Below are 16203 nucleotides of genomic sequence, written 5' to 3' on the forward strand. Positions count from 1 at the left end.
ATACCAATACTCCTCAAACAATCCTAAACTCATTCTGTAAAGCCAGTATCACACTCATCCCCAAACCAGGTAAGGATCCAACAAAAAAAAGAAAACTACAGACCAATTTCTCTGATGAACACAGATGCAAAGCTCCTCAATAAAATATTAGCCAACAGAATCAAACAAATTTTAAAAATAACACATTATGACTATCCCACAGATGCAAGGCTGGTTTAACATACACAAATCAATAAATGTAATCCAATACATCAACAGAGCCAAGATAAATAACCACATCATCATCTCAATAGATGCAGAAAATACCTTCAACAAAATACAACACCCATTCATGTTAAAAGCTTTAGAGAAACTAGGAGTAGAAGTAACATTTCTTAAAACAATAAAAACCAAATAGGACAGACCAACAGCCAATATCATATTAAATGAAAAAAAAGCTAAAACCATTTCCCCTAAACTCAGGAACAAGGCAAGGGTTCCCACTCCTCTCCTCTTCAATATAGTTCTGGAATCCTTAGCAATAAGGCAAGAATATGACACTAAAGGGATCCACATAGGGAAAGAAGAAATTAAACTATCCCTATTTGCAGATGCCATGATCTTATACCTGAAGGACTCAAAAAACTCCACTCCCAAATTCCTATAACTAACTGACCACTTCGCAATGTAGCAGGATAAAAAAATCAACCCACAAAAAATCAGTAGCCTTTCTGTATGCCAACAATGTACAAGCCAAAAGGGAAATCATTAAAACAATCCCATTTGCAATAGCCTCAAAGAAATCTAGGAATTAACTTGACCAAATACGTACAAGATCTATTTAATGAAAACTATAAAAAAAATGTAAAGAAAGAAATCAAAGAGGACACCAGGAAATGGAAAGACTTTCTATGTTCATGGATAGGTAGAATCAATGTTGTGAAAATGGACATACTGACAAAAATGATATACACATTCAATGCAATTCCCATCAAAATCCCAATGACATTCTTTTTCTTTCTTTTTTCTTCTTTTTTTTGTCAGTTGTGGGACTTGAACTCTGAGCCTTGGCTCTGACCCTCAGCTCTTCAGCTCAAGGCGAGTACTCTACCACTTGAGCCACAGCGTCACTTCCAGTTTTTTAGTAGATTTTTTTTCTTTCGTTGATTGTGGGGCTTGAACTCTGGGCCTGGGTGCTGACCCTCAGCTCTTCAGTTCAAGGCGAGCACTCTACCATTTGAGCTACAGCACCACTTCCGGTTTTCTAGTGGTTTATTGGAGATAGGAGTCTCACAGTCTTTCATGCCTGGGCTGGCTTTGAACCATGATCCTCAAATCTCAGCCTCCTGAGTAGCTAAGATTACAGGTGTGAGCCAATGACATTCTTTACTGAAATAGAGAAAACAATCCAAAAATTCATATGAAACAACAAAAGACCTAGAATAGCCAAAGCAATTCTAGGCAAATGAAGCAATGCCAGAGTTATCACAATACCAGATTTCAAGCTCTATTTTAGAGCCATAATAACAAAAACAGCTTGATATTGCCACAAAAATAGACCCAAAGATCAATGGAACAGATTAGAAGGCCCAGAAATAAAACTACATACTTATAGTCATGTGATATTCAGCAAAGAAGCCAAAGAAAACCAGTGGGAAAACATAGCCTCTTCAACTCTTGATGTTGAGAAAACTGGGCAGCCACATGCAGAAAATTAAAAGTGGATCCTAGCTTGTCACCATGCATTAACATCAACTCAAGATGGTTAAAGGCCTCAACATCAGACCCAAAACTCTGAAACTACTGCAAGACAGAGTAAGAGACATATTAGAACCTATAGGCACAGGGAGGAACTTCCTGAATAGAGTCCCAAGGGCACAACAGATAGGAAAGAGACTCGACAAATGGAACTACCTTAAAATAATTCTGCACAGCTAATATTTACTAAACTAGAAAGATAGCTAGCCAATTGGGAAATGAAAAGATCTTTACCAGCAATACATCAGATAAAGGTCTAATATCCAATACATACAGGGAACTCAAGAAACTAACCACTCCCAAAACTAATAAACCAATCACTAAATGGGCAAGAGAGCTACGGAGAGACTTCTCAGAAGAAGAGGAAAGAATGGCAAAGAAACACATGAGGAAATATTCATTATCCCTGGCCATAAAGGAAATGCAAATCAAAATGACTCCAAGATAACATCTTACCCCAGTTAGACTGGCCAATGTTCTGAATTCAGACAGCAATGCTAGCAGAGAAGTGGAGAAAAAGGAACCCTACTGCCCTGCTGGTGGGAATGTAAGCTACTACAACCACGCTGGAAAGCAGTCTGGAAGTTCCTCAAAAAACTAAACATACAGACAAGGGTCTCATATTTAAAATATACATGGAACTCAAAAAATTAAATCCCCCAACAACAAATCCTCAAAGAAACAACTGCCCAATAAATAAGTGGGCTAAAGATCTAAAGAGCAACTTCTCTGAAGAGGAAATAAGAATGGCCAATAGACACATGAAGAAATGCTCAACCTCCCTAGCCATAAAAGAAATGCAAATCAAAACAATATTGAGATACCACCTCACCCCAGTTAGAATGGCTACAATCAAGAACTCTGGAGGGGATGTGGACAGAAGGGAACCTTACTGCATTGTTGGTGGAAGTATAAACTTGTTCAACCACTTTGGAAAGTAGTATGGAGGTTCCTCAAAAGACTATACATAAAGCTCCCCTATGACCCAGCAATCCCACTTTTGGGCATTTACCCAAATGATCACAAACAAGACCATACTAAAATTACCAGCACAACTATGTTTATTGCCACATTATTTACCATAGCTAAGATATGGAACCAATCCAGATGCCCCTCAGTAGATGGATGGATCAAGAAAATGTGGTATATATATACACAATGGAATTCTATGCCTCCATCAGAAAGAATGGCATTGCCCCATTTGTTAGGAAATGGAAAGTCTTGGAAAAAATTATATTAAGTGAAGTAAGCCAGACCCAAAGAAACATAGGTCCCATGGTTTCCCTTATTTGCAATAACTAGTATATGTCTGAGACAAGCAGAAAAGGTCAGATAAGATATGTTAAGTGAAATGAACCCCAAGTTAAGGACACAAGTGGGTTTTTTTTTCTTGCTTGCTATTGCTTCTAACGTATTTATAAGGTACTACATGATTTTTTGTTGCTTTGTATGTCCCTCCCCCACAGTATAACCCCTGTTTTCACTGTATTTGAGGTTGGTATAATTTGTAGAGGGGAAGGGGAAAAACAAATTGTTTAAATATGGATACAGACTGACCCACTGCAACAATGAGATGTACAAGACACTATGTCAAAAAATGACCTTTACAATTTAGGCAGGGGGGTGGGGGTGTAGCTGAGGAGGTGGGAGGAAAAGGTTAGTAGGGAAAAAAAACAAAGAAGGAGGCAACAATGCTGGATGAGTAATGTATTCATTACCTTGCTCATGTAACTGTAACCCCTTTGTACAGTATTTTCACCAAAAAATTAAAAACAAACTAAACATAGGGGCTGGGAAAGTGGCTCAGTGGTAGAAGCTTGCCTTGCATGCATGAGGCCCTGGGTTTGATTCCCCAGCACCACATAAGCACAAAAAGCCGGAAGCGGCACTGTGGCTAAAGTGGTAGATCTTTAGCCTTGATCTGAAGAGCTCAGGGACAGTGCCCAGACTCAGAGTTCAGGCCCCATGACCAAAGAAAAAAAACAACTAAACATAGACCTTCCCTATGATCCAGCCACACCACTCCTAGGCATCTACCCTGAGCATCACGGACCAGTATATGACAAGGATAGATGCTCATCCATGTTCATTGCTGCACTGTTCACAATAGCCAAGATATAGAAACAACCCAGATGCCCCACAATAGATGGATGGATCCGAAAAATGTGGTACCTATATACAATGGAATTTTACACAGCCATTAGAAAGGATAAAATAATGTCATTTGCAGAGAAATGGATGGAACTAGAACAAATCATGTTGAGCAAGGTAAGCCAAGATCACAAAGACAAATGGTGCATGTTCTCCCTGACATGCAGAAGTTAGATTTAAAATGCAACGGGATATGACAAATTATACAGGATTCTAGACACCCATATACAGTGACACCAAAAGAGATTAGTCTTAGGAGAAAATTACCAAGTTGCAATACCCAACCATGCTTCATATGTATATAAAATAATATACATACTGAAAATAACTTCAAAGGTAGGGAAATAGAGGACTTTTTCTTGATCTGTTTTTTTCATTTTCTGATTACTCTGTATTCTTTATCTCATACGGTGTATACACATACACATCTGAGGGAAGGTGGGGATCAATCAGTCCTGAAAATTATAAGAAAATACATTCAATAAGCAAAGATGCTCCCAATTAAATATTGACTGTCCCTCACTAGACAGTTGCTTAATCTCTTTAACTTGTTTCCCTGAATCTACTTCTGCCCCTCTGCAATCCATCCTCTATAAAACAACCAGTCTAAGTTTTGAAAAGCAAACAGATGAGACAACTGTCATGTGTAAAATGGCTTAGTACTTCCCCATGCATGTAAACTAAGCAAAAATTTCTAGCATTACAAGCTTACATTCACTATTCTCATCTGGAACTATGTTCCAGGTAGAGCAATAGGAAAGATCCTCAGGCATAAGGGACATGTTCAAGAAACAAAAAAGCCAGTAAGATTGCAGTGGAGAGGATGAGGGCTTGAGTGGTGCAGAAATGAGGTCAGAAGACTAGCAGGAGGTGCTGGTGATGTAGAATGTTGTAGATACAATGGGGCTTTTAATCAAAGAGGCAACATAAGCAGGTTTTGAATAGAGACTACAGGTGTAGCCATATCTAATTTGAGCTCATCATGCTCCCTCTGGATGCTTACTGCAAGGAAACAGAGAGCCTGGGGGAAGATTATTGTAGCAAGAAGACCAACTGAAAGTAGATAGTATCGGTGATTAATTCTCAGCCTTCATCTTAGGAAGGTTTTAGCAGTCAAATTATGGATATGCGTAAAATGGCAGAGCCCTCAGTATTTGCTAATGAATTGCGTATGTCTCTGAAAGAAAGAAGCAAAGGATGAATCTGATTTGGGGCATGAAGATCACATTACCATCTAATAAAATTAGGACACCTAGAAAATAACGAATTTTAAAAGAGGAGAAAGAAGGAAATTAGATTTGGGACAATGTGTGGTTTTTCAACTGAATGTATGTGCTTCCCTAAATTCAATTAAGATGTTGAAACTTAATACCTAAAGTGATGATGTTAGAAATGGGGATTTTGAGGATAATTAAGTTGTGAAGGCTTTTGTGTATAGGATCAATGCCCTTGAAAAAGAGGCCTGAGGAAGCTCCTTACACCTTCCACAACCTGAGAATAGAACAAGAAGGCCCTCTATGAAGAACTGGCCCTCACTAGACAATCTTCTGGTGCCTTAATCATACACTTCCCAAACTCCAGAAGAGTGAGCTCAAAAAAATTCCTGCTGAGCCAGGCGCCAGTTGCCCATACCTGTAATCCTAGCTACTCAGAAGGCTGAAATCTGAGGATAGCCATTCAAAGCCAGCCCAGGCAGGTAAGTCCATAAGACTGTTATCTCCAATAAACTACTCAGAAAAGGCCAGGAGTGGTGCTGTGGCTCAAGTGGTAGAGTGCTAGCCTTGAGGAAGAAAAGCTTAGGGCCAGCTCCCAAGCCCAGAATGCAAACCCCAAGTCCAGCAAAAGAAAAAAATCTTAAGGACCTGCTTTGAGATCCTCAGATTTCAGCCTCCTGAGTACTTAAGTTTATAGATGTGAGTCACCAGAACCTGGTTTTCTTTTTTAAAGAAACTGTCAGTGCCAGGTCTTAGTGTCTGCTTCTATTCTCAGTATATGACCCTTTATTGAACTCCTACTACATATCAGGTGCTATCATGAATATGTGCAGTACCAGTTTAAAGAAGTAGTTCTTGGGCTGGGAAGGTGGCTCAGTGGTAGAGCACTTGCCTTGCATGCATGAGGCCCTGGGTTCAACTCCTCAGCACCACATAAGCAAAAAGAAAAAAAGCTGGAAGTGGTGCTGTGGCTCAAGTGGTAGAGCACTAGCCTTGAGCTGAAGAGCTGAGGGACAGCGCCCAGGCCCAGAGTTCAGGCCCCACGACTGGACCCAGGAAAAAAAAAGAAAAAAAAAAGAAGTAGTTCTTGACCTCAAAGAGATTCAGCTTAAGAAGAAGATAAACAGATGCTATAATTAATATGTATGCAAGATTTTATATGTATGTTGCATAAAATGCCTTTAGATATCATAGCTGACTTTGGTTCTTGGAACTGTCCATATAATATTGTGACTATAATATTGTGACTTTGCAGTTGGAGACTACTGGGTTGAAATCTTGGATATGTCACTTAATAAGGTTGTAACTGCACCAATTACGAAAACCTTTTAGTGATGTGTTTCCTTGTCTGTACATTGAAAGATATACCAGTACCTTCTATTGCATAATGTATGCACCTAACAGGCACTCCATTAATGTTAGTTGGCTGGGCTACTCCTTGTTAGTTCTCTGTCTCCTACTCTTGGCCTATTCAGTAGGTATTTGTTGAATGAATGTGGTAAGCTCATTCGTTAAAATTTTACCTGCCTTTCTGTTTTCCTGATTTTTCAAACTTTTAATTGTGGTGAAATTGTCATTAAAATGAAAAGAAGTCATGTTTACTCAAGCAGAGGAAATTATGCTGATTCTATAGTATTTCTACCTTCTGAGAAATTATTAAACTATATCACAATTATAAACTCTACCTAATGTTTGGCATTTGTTACCTTTTGATTGGGAAAAACATTAAATTAGAAATACATTGCTACTCAGAAGGCTGAGATTTGAAGATTGTGGTTCAAAGCCAACCAAGGCAGTAAAAGTCCTTGAGACTCTTTTTTTTTCTTTTTTTTTATATTGTGAAAATACTGTACAGAGGGGTTACAATTACATGGGCAAGATAATGAGTACATTTCTTAGCAAGCATTGTAGCCTCCTCCTTTGTCCCTTCCCATCCCATTCTCCTCCCACCCCCCAACCCAACCCTCTTCCCCCACCCACCAAAGTTGTAAAGTTCTTTTTCGACATACAACTTGTACATCTCATTGCTGCAATGGGTCCACCTGTATCCCTGTTTAAACGATTTGTTTTTTCCCTTCCCCTCCACAAATTATACCTATATCAAATACAGTGAAAGCAGAGTTATACAGTGGGGGAGAGACTACAAAGCAACAAAGAAATAATCTTATAAATGTGTTAGAAACAATCACATGAAAGAAAAAACATTTGAATACATATCTTAGGGTTCATTTCCCTAACATCAACTTATCTGACCTTTTCTGCTTGTCTCAGACATATACTAGTTATTGCAAATAAGGGAAACCATGGGACCTATGTTTCTTTGGGCCTGGCTTACTTCACTTGATATAATTTTTTCCAAGTCTTTCCATTTCCTAACAAATGGGGCAATGCCATTCTTTCTATGGAGGCATAGAATTCCATTGTGTATATATACCACATTTTCTTGATCCATTCATCTACTGAGGGGCATCTGGATTGGTTCCATATCTTAGCTATGGTAAATAATGCTGCAATAAACATAGTCATGCTGGTAGCTTTAGTATGGTCTTGTTTGTGAACATTTGGGTAAATGCCCAAAAGTGGGATTGCTGGGTCATAGGGGAGCTCTATGTGGAGTCTTTTGAGGAACCTCCATACTACTTTCCAAAGTGGTTGAACAAGTTTACACTCCCACCAACAATGTAGTAAGGTTCCTTTCTGTCCACATCCTCTCCAGCATCTGTTGTTATTAGAGTTCTTGATTATAGCCATTCTAACTGGGGTGCAAATCAAAACAACATTGAGATACCACCTCCTTGACATCTCCAATAAACCACTAGAAAACTGGAAGTGGCTGTGGCTCAAAGTAGTAGAGTGCTTGCCTTATAGCAAAAAGCACTCAGGGACAGCACCCGGGCCTTGAGTTCAAGTCCCATGACTGAAAAGAAAAAAGGAGGTAGAAAAAAATCTGAGAAAATTAGCTGTACATATATTAAAGATGGTTTGTAAATTGTTCACATCATCTGTATTGTTAGAAATTCTCCATTTGGTATTAAAACCTGGTTATCCTTTTTTCTGGTTATCCTTTTCCAGTATTTTTTATAAAGTAATGTTAACAAATGTATGGTGAACAAATGACAGGTTCATGTCTGTGTGACAAAGTTTTCTGTTTTTTCAAGATTTTCAATGGAAAGACAATGAGAATTCCCTATTGGAATACATACATTTGAACGGAGAACTACTGACTCCTGAATCTCACCATAGTACATTGAGTATATTAAAGTTTTATTGTATATATCAAGTAAAATGTTACTAATATTCAAAACTTCAGAACTTCTGAATTTGGGTAGCAGAGTTAGGGAAGTAAGAGGTAAAGTAGAAGGTTAACCCTCATACTTTTCATAGGCTGATTCCAGACCATATAGTACATGACATTGGGTGCTGAGAAAGGTCCATTGAAGGGTATTTAACCAGGATTGGATTTCGTATGAGAGCACATTTAAACACTGTGCCAAAATATTGTACTTTCAAATTCTGAAAAAATAATACACTAATAAGAAAAATTATCAATGGGTGAGTCATTACCTGACTTATGTAGCTGTAACCCCTCTGTATAACACCTTTATAGTAAAAGTTTGAAAGTGATCACAAGATACAGTTTGGTGATTTGTATACAACTTGGAAGAAATTCCAAATGTATGGGTATTTTCTGCACTTCTCACTTCAGATAAGTTGAGGTCTTTCAGGTTGACTTTTTTCCTCAAAAATAAAAACACAATAAGCCCCATTTTTTTATTCTCTACAAGTTTTTCTTGGGGGGGTGGGGGGGTCCGGTTGTGGGGCCTGAACTCTGGGTCTGGGCACTGTATCTCAGCTCTTCAGCTCAAGGCTAGCGCTCTACCACTTGAGCCACAGCGCCACTTCCGGTTTTCTGGTGGTTTATTGGAGATAGGAGTCTCATGGTCTTTCCTGCCTGGGCTGGCTTTAAATCGCAATCCTCAGATCTCAGCCTCCTGAGTAGCTAGGATTACAGGCGTGAGCCACCAGCGCCCAGTTCTTATTTGCATCTCTTGAGATACATAAATAATCTAGTAAACGTTAAAGAAGATAGTCAGACTAGTAGTGACATTTGTAGTACTATAGGGAAAAGGACCTGGGTCCAATGGCTCACGCCTGTAATCCTAGCTACTCAGGAGGCTGAGGTCTGAGGATCACAGTTCAAAGCCAGCGCGGGCAGGAAAATCTGTGAGACTCATCTCCAATTAACCACCAGAAAACCAGAAGTGGCTCAAGTGGTAGAGTGCTTGCCTTGAGCTGAAGAGCTGAGGGACAGTGCCCAGGCCCAGAGTTCAAGCCCCATGACCAACAAAAATAAATAAAGAGTGTGAAAGGATTTTAGTTGATTCTTTCATGATATTCAGTCCTGTTCAAATCATATATCTGGAGGAACTGGAAAGCTTAAATGTGAATTCAGTTGAAGAAGTTATTGAATTTTGCTGTATATCTGGCACAGGAATGAAGAGACAAGGCTCTTGCCTTTGAGAAGAGCATGGTGGTACACCCCTAGAATCCCAGCATTCAGGTGGCTGAGGCAGGAGGATCATGATTTCAATGCCAGTCTGTAATGCACAGTAAGTTTAAGGCCAGCCTCAAAAACTACACAGTGAAGGCTTATCTCAAAACTGTCCCTGTCCCCAAATAAAATGTAACAAAAGAAAGACACTTAAAAACCAAAGGAAAAGTAGTCATCAGATAAATATGAAAAGACACTCAGTGAATATAATGCAAGGCAGAATAAAAAGTTCAGAAGAGGGCTGGGAAGGTGGCTCAGTGGTAGAGCGCATGCCTTGCATGCATGAGGCCCTGGGTTCAATTCCCCAGCACCACATAAGCAAAAAGAAAAAAGCCGGAAGTGGCGCTGTGGCTCAAGTGGTAGAGCACTAGCCTTGAGCTGAAGAGCTGAGGGACAGCGCCCAGGCCCAGAGTTCAGGCCCCATGACCGGACCCAAAAAAAAAAAAAAAAGTTCAGAAGATAAGACCCCTGCCTCCTAACGTTTGTCCTGTGATTTTAATTTTTGGGGGGTGGGGAGGGGGTCCGGTCCTGGGGCCTGAATTCTGGGCCTGGGCGCTGTCCCTCAGCTCTTCAGCTCAAGGCTACCACTTGAGCCACAGCGCCACTTCCAGCTTTTTTCTTTTTGCTTATGTGGTACTGAGGAATCGAACCCAGGGCCTCATGCATGCAAGGCAAGCGCTCTACCACTGAGCCACCTTCCCAGCCCCTTTAATATGTTTTCAGAAGTAAACAATAGCTATAAATTTAATATTTAAGGAGATCCTTTAGGAGCAGTCTAGCTTTATTAGGGTAATTGATAATGTTGGTTTATAAACTCAAATTACTAGGCTTAAAGTATTTCAATCTGCTTTCCTGAATTAAACACTATTCCACAGGGTTGGCAGAAAAGTCCATCATCTTGGCTTCTCTTTTGGTCCCAAGTTAGGTTAGTACTGATATGTGAGGGGGAGGTACAAGAGAATCCTGGGTCACCAGCCACACCAGTAAATGGATAGTTTGTAAAAAAGAGAGAGAGAGAGAGAGAGAGAGAGAGAGAGAGAGAGAGAGAGAGAGAGAGAGAGAGAGAGAGAGAGAGAGAGAGAGAGAGAGAGAGAGAGAGAAAGCAAAGAGAATTTCTTGGTATTTCAAAAAATTAATACGATACAAAAAAATGGATTCAGGGAAGCGAAAACAAAGAAAAAAATCTTTGATTGCATTTTCTAGGACAGTCCTAGAAGTGTCTGTACTTTTATTTATTTTGCCAGTCCTGGGTCTTGAACTGTGGGCCTGGCCACTGTCCTTAAGCTCCTTTTGCTCACTCTACTAGTGGAGCTGCAGCACCACTTCAGGCTTTTTCTGTGATTAATCAGAGATAAGAGTATCAGAGACTTTTTTCTGTGATTAATCAGAGATAAGAGTATCAGAGACTTTCTTGCCTGGGGGGCTTTGAGCTGTGATCCTCAGATCTCAGCCTCCTGAGTAGCTAGAATTAGACATGAGTCAGCAGTGCCTGGCTGTACTTTCTTTTTTTTTTGAGGGGGGGGGGGATTCGGTCGTGGGACCTGAACTCTGGGCCTGGGCACTGTCCCTCAACTCTTCAGCTCAAGGCTAGCACTCTATCTCTTGAGCCACAGCGCCACTTCCAGCTTTTTTTCTTTTTGCTTATGTGGTGCTGGGGAATCGAACCCAGGGCCTCCTGCATGCAAAGCAAGTGCTCTACCACTTAGCCACCTTCCCAGCCCCTGTACTTTCATTTTTTTAATGTGTAGTACTCTATCAGGTTTAATAAAGTCTTTTCAAATTATTTTTAAAATCTAAAAAAAATTGCTTCTCATATTCTATGTGTAAATGTTATATGTATGTGAGGTAATTATGTGCATATTATATAGTATATGCACAATACAATACCATATATGTATAATGTATATACTTGTAACATATAATGCAAAATATATATTGTATTTGATATAAACATGTAAAATTTGTATGCACAAATAATAATAATACATATGTAGATACTCAACAATTAAAGTTCAACTCTTCCAATCTGGGTATGTGTAGAGGTCACTTCAGCATAGAGTAAAAGATTCAGTATGACCTTGAAGGTATTCACATTTCTTCAAGAAACAAAGTTTCAGGATTGTTCAGTTATACTCAAAACCTAACAGTAAGGCATTAGATAACAAAATGAGTTTATATTATGGAAAAAAAGGAATTGTTCATCCTTAGATCATATATTATGGTTAACTTACAAGAGCTCAAGCTGAGACTAATAGGAGAAGAGAGCTTAAAAGCCCAAATTAGTTTGTTCTCTTCCTTTTCTTCCTGATTTTTTTGGTAAGTTGATATAAAGCCAGTGACAGGTCTGAATTTTAATTTATAACAGTATACTTTGTTTATCCACCTGAATACATTGTCAAATACCCATATTTGGAATAGGAAAAGGATAGATTCTGTTTCCTCTGGGATACTTTATTTTTCCTTTGGGAATACTATGGAGAAGATGGTGCTTTTATAGAATACTAACGTGTCTGGTTTTCATTTCAGGATAGATTCATATCTGTCTTAGTATTACATATTTTCTGTTCCTTTTGGTGGTGATGCCTAATAGTTAAGTCATCAAAGGATGACAACTTGAGAACAAAGAATGCACAGTGCTGAACAACAAGACAAAGAAGACCAGAGAAGCTAGGGTGATCTCACTGGTGCTCTGGCAGTGTAGCTAAAACCAAGTCAGCTGACTTGGTCCTCAGCCTAGAAAGTTGTGGAAGTGTGGCCACTAGGAGAGCATAGATGCCATGGGTAACAGAGGTGGCCAAAGATCTTTTAGAGTTCATTTAAGTTGAGCTCATCACAACTTTCAAAAACGGTGTCTTCACCTTCTCTGGGAAAAAAAAGACCTTCTAATTCTCAAGAGATTGACCAGAGACCCCCAATCCTCCCTTGAAGGTTTTCTTCTGCCGAAAAATACCATGGGCTCCATGTTATGGAATATTGCCTTAGAAATTAAGATGGCCTTTGAAATTAGAAGTTTCTTCCCTCCATATAACATTAATTGTGAGGCTGAGAATGTGACTTAGTGGTGGAGCACTAGCCTTAAGCAAAACAGGCTCAGGGACAGTGCCCAGGCCCTGAGTTCAAGCCCCAGGACTGGCAAAAACAAAAACAACAAAAATATTAATGTGGTCCACACATTGAGACACCCAAATTCCCCCCCCCCAAAAAAAAAAACCTGTAACAACCTAGTGAGTAGAGGGCCAGAGGAAGCTGAACATCTGGAGGTCAGCTGTCAGGATATAAAGGTACTTTATTGGGGTTGGGAAGGTGGTTCAGTAGTAGAGTGCTTGCCTCGCATGCATGAGGCCCTGGCACCACATAAGCAGAAAAAAACCAGAAGTGGTGCTGTGGCTCGAGTGGTAGAGCATTAGCCTTGAGCTGAAGATCTGAGGGACAGCACCCAGGCCCAGAGTTCAGGCATCACGACTTACAAAAAAAAAAAAAAAAAAAAAAAAAGCTTTATCTTGATACCAGGCACTGAGTCAACATTAAGGACATTGACCAACTCATAAGCAAAATTTGTATGCAATAATTGGAAGCAACCTTTCCAGAATATTAAGAATATTAAGAAGCCAGGGCTGGGAAGGTGGCTCAGTGATAGAGTGCTTGCCTTGCATGCCTGAGGCCCTGGGTTCGATTCCTCAGCACCACATAAGCAAAAAGAGAAAAGCCGGAAGTAGCGCTGTGGCTCGAGTGGTAGAGCGCTAGCCTTGAGCTGAAGAGCTGAAGGAGAGCGCCCAGGCCCAGAGTTCAGGCTCATGACCGAACACCCCCCCCCCAAAAAAAAAAGAAGCCAAGCAGTGAGTTTATTACACAGTTTGGCATATAACTTTTGTCCATAGCTATGTGTTACCTGAAGGAGAAGTGTTGTTTTCTAAAGTAGTAGTAGTTGTTGTTTGTGGTGGTGGTGGAGTATGTGGTGTTATGGATACCACAGCCTCACATATTCTAGCCATGTCCTGTACCACTGAGCCAGCCTTGTAGCCCAACAAAAGATTGAAGTAGTGACAGAATAGCTGCAAGTTCAGAATAGCTGTACAAGTTCAAACCTCAGAGACTTATAAAGTTGTATGATGTGTTTTCTCATTATTATCTTCACTGTTCAGTAAATCAATGGTTTTTGTTTTTTGTCAGTCGTGGAGCCTGAACTCTGGGTCTGGGCACTGTCCCTCAGCTCTTCACCTCATGGCTAGTGCTCTACTACTTGAGCCATAGCACCACTTCTGGCTTTTTTCTGCTTATATGGTGCTGAGGAATCGAACCTAGGGCCTCATGCATGCAAGGCAAGCACTCTACCACTGAGCCACCTTCCCAGCCTTAAACCAATGGTTTTTCACTGATTGCAGGACTGGTTTCACCATAGGAGGTTAAAATATAGGAGAATCATAAAGCAAATAGTGAATGGATGTGATGAGTGTATGGACCAAGACACTATTTTCCCTGTGGAGATGAAGGAGCCCTAGAATGCCATCTTTCTTCAGGAACCAAAGGTAGATAATCTTCTGGTGCTTTCTATACCTCGAATACCCAGGCTAACCCTGCAATCATTTTATCCTTTTTACTCTCATTAGCAATAAAGAGACATATCCTCAATATGTGTGTGTCTCTTCTTGTGTTAGGAGGATATGGTGTAAATTGTTTGGGGAATGCCATTTAAATGCAGTGATAACGACGTCTGCTTTGGTAGGTCACCCCCCTGAGTCACCATCAACAGGTCCTGCACAGCACAGAAGTTTCCCAAATGCCATGGCACTTTACATTGACCTACACACTCTTCTCTGTCCACCATGACTCTATCCTAACCTCTAAACTGCCCTCTTTGGAGCACAGATGTATTTCCACACAGGGCTGAGTTGTGTCGAGTTCCCGCTAAGCCTGGATTCTGAGAGGAACTTCCTAAGAGGCTACCAACAGGGTTCATGGAATGAGGCAGCTGAATCTAAGCTGCTCCAAATTCTGCTCCCTGCTGTCTCTTTTCAGAGAACACATAGGGGACCAAAACAGTTCAATATCATGAAATCAGGATGCCTGTGTTGAGGGTAATTTTTTTTTTTTTTTGGTGAGTCGTGGGCCTTGAACTCTGGGCCTGACTGCTGTCCCTCAGCTCTTCAACCCAAGGAGAGTGCTCTACCACTTGAGCTACAGCGCCACTTCTGGTTTTCTCGTGGTTTCTTGGAGATAAGGGTTTCATGGAGTTTCCTGCCTGGGCTGACTTTGAACCATGATCCTCAGATCTCAGCCTCCTGAGTAGCTAGGATTACAGGCGTGAGCCACCGGTGCCAGGCTACAGTAAATTTTTCATAACATATCAAAATACTCAGATTGATGATCAAGTAAGTTAGGAACTAATGTATTGCTTCTAGCCAACAGTGGTTTTGCTATGCTCTAGATCATGATTTAAATAAGTATAATATTGTCCAAAACTCTTAGATTCAACTTGGAAATGCCTTATAATTAAATCCCAAGCAAATATTTGAATACAAATACTTGGAAACAAAGGGCAAGAAGAAAAAGACATGTAATAAGAATTCTTTATTTAGAATACAAAATTGTGGTCTTCAGATGGGTGAAAAAATGGTATTTTGAATAAGCAAAGGAATTAAGCATGGATCCAACAGATTAAGCCCATCATTCAAGTGGTAGCATGCTTAACAGAAGGCTCTAAGATCAATCTCTGGCACCAATAAAAATTTTTAAAATAATGTATACAAAGTAGGGGACTAGGCTTTTTATTTGAAATATTTTCAAATACACAAAAATACATTTGCTACAGAAATGATGGGACAAAGGGTGAACTAACACAACAGCGATACTCACTAGAGACTATGTTGGCAATGAACTTTACAATTTGGGCAGAGGAGAAGAGGGGGAGGGAAATTGGGAGAAAACAAGGGAGAGGGTAACACTTCAAAAAGTAATGTACTCATTATCTTATTTATGTAACTGTATCCCCTCTGTAGATCACCTTTACAATCAAATAATTTTTTAGAAAAGAAAAAAATACATTTGCTTATTTGCTTATATTCTATCAGCCAAGCCCATGGCTGGCTGGACTTTTCCCACACTGGTAAGGAAATTCCAATAAAGGATTGCTACCACATGGAGCCAGTTAGGAATCCAAATATAGGACCTATAAAAGCCAGGGTGAACAGTCCAAAGCACACATTAGAAATCCGACATCTAGCCGGGCACCGGTGGTTCACACCTGTAATCCTAGCTACTTAGGAGGCTGAGAGCTGAGGATCTCGGTTCAAAGCCAGCCGGGGCAGGAAAGTCCATGAAACTCTTATCTCCAATAAACCACTCAGAAAACTGGAAGCGGCACTGTGGCTCAAGCAGTAGAGCGCTCTCCTTGGGTTGAAAAGCTGAGGGACAGCGGCCAAGTCCAGCGTTCAAGCCTACAACCGACCAAAAAAAAAAAAAACAAGAAATCCTACATCTGGGTGCCAGTGGTTCACACAATTGTAGCTACTTAAGCAGCTGAAATCTGAGAGTTATGATTTGAAGCTAGCC

The 16203-nt window shown here is 40.2% G+C and overlaps 1 non-coding gene across 1 annotated transcript; it reads left to right on the forward strand.

The window, feature by feature from the left end:
- The first annotated feature begins 9902 nt into the window (after positions 1-9902).
- On the forward strand, positions 9903-9967 carry Trnaa-ugc (transfer RNA alanine (anticodon UGC)). Its single transcript has one exon. It is a non-coding gene; the product is annotated as a tRNA-Ala (tRNA).
- Positions 9968-16203: the final 6236 nt, after the last annotated feature.

This window comes from Dipodomys merriami, unplaced genomic scaffold, assembly GCF_024711535.1.
Source record: "Dipodomys merriami isolate MVZ:Mamm:240054 unplaced genomic scaffold, mDipMer1.0.p SCAF_3, whole genome shotgun sequence".
Classification (NCBI taxonomy): Eukaryota; Metazoa; Chordata; class Mammalia; order Rodentia; family Heteromyidae; genus Dipodomys; species Dipodomys merriami.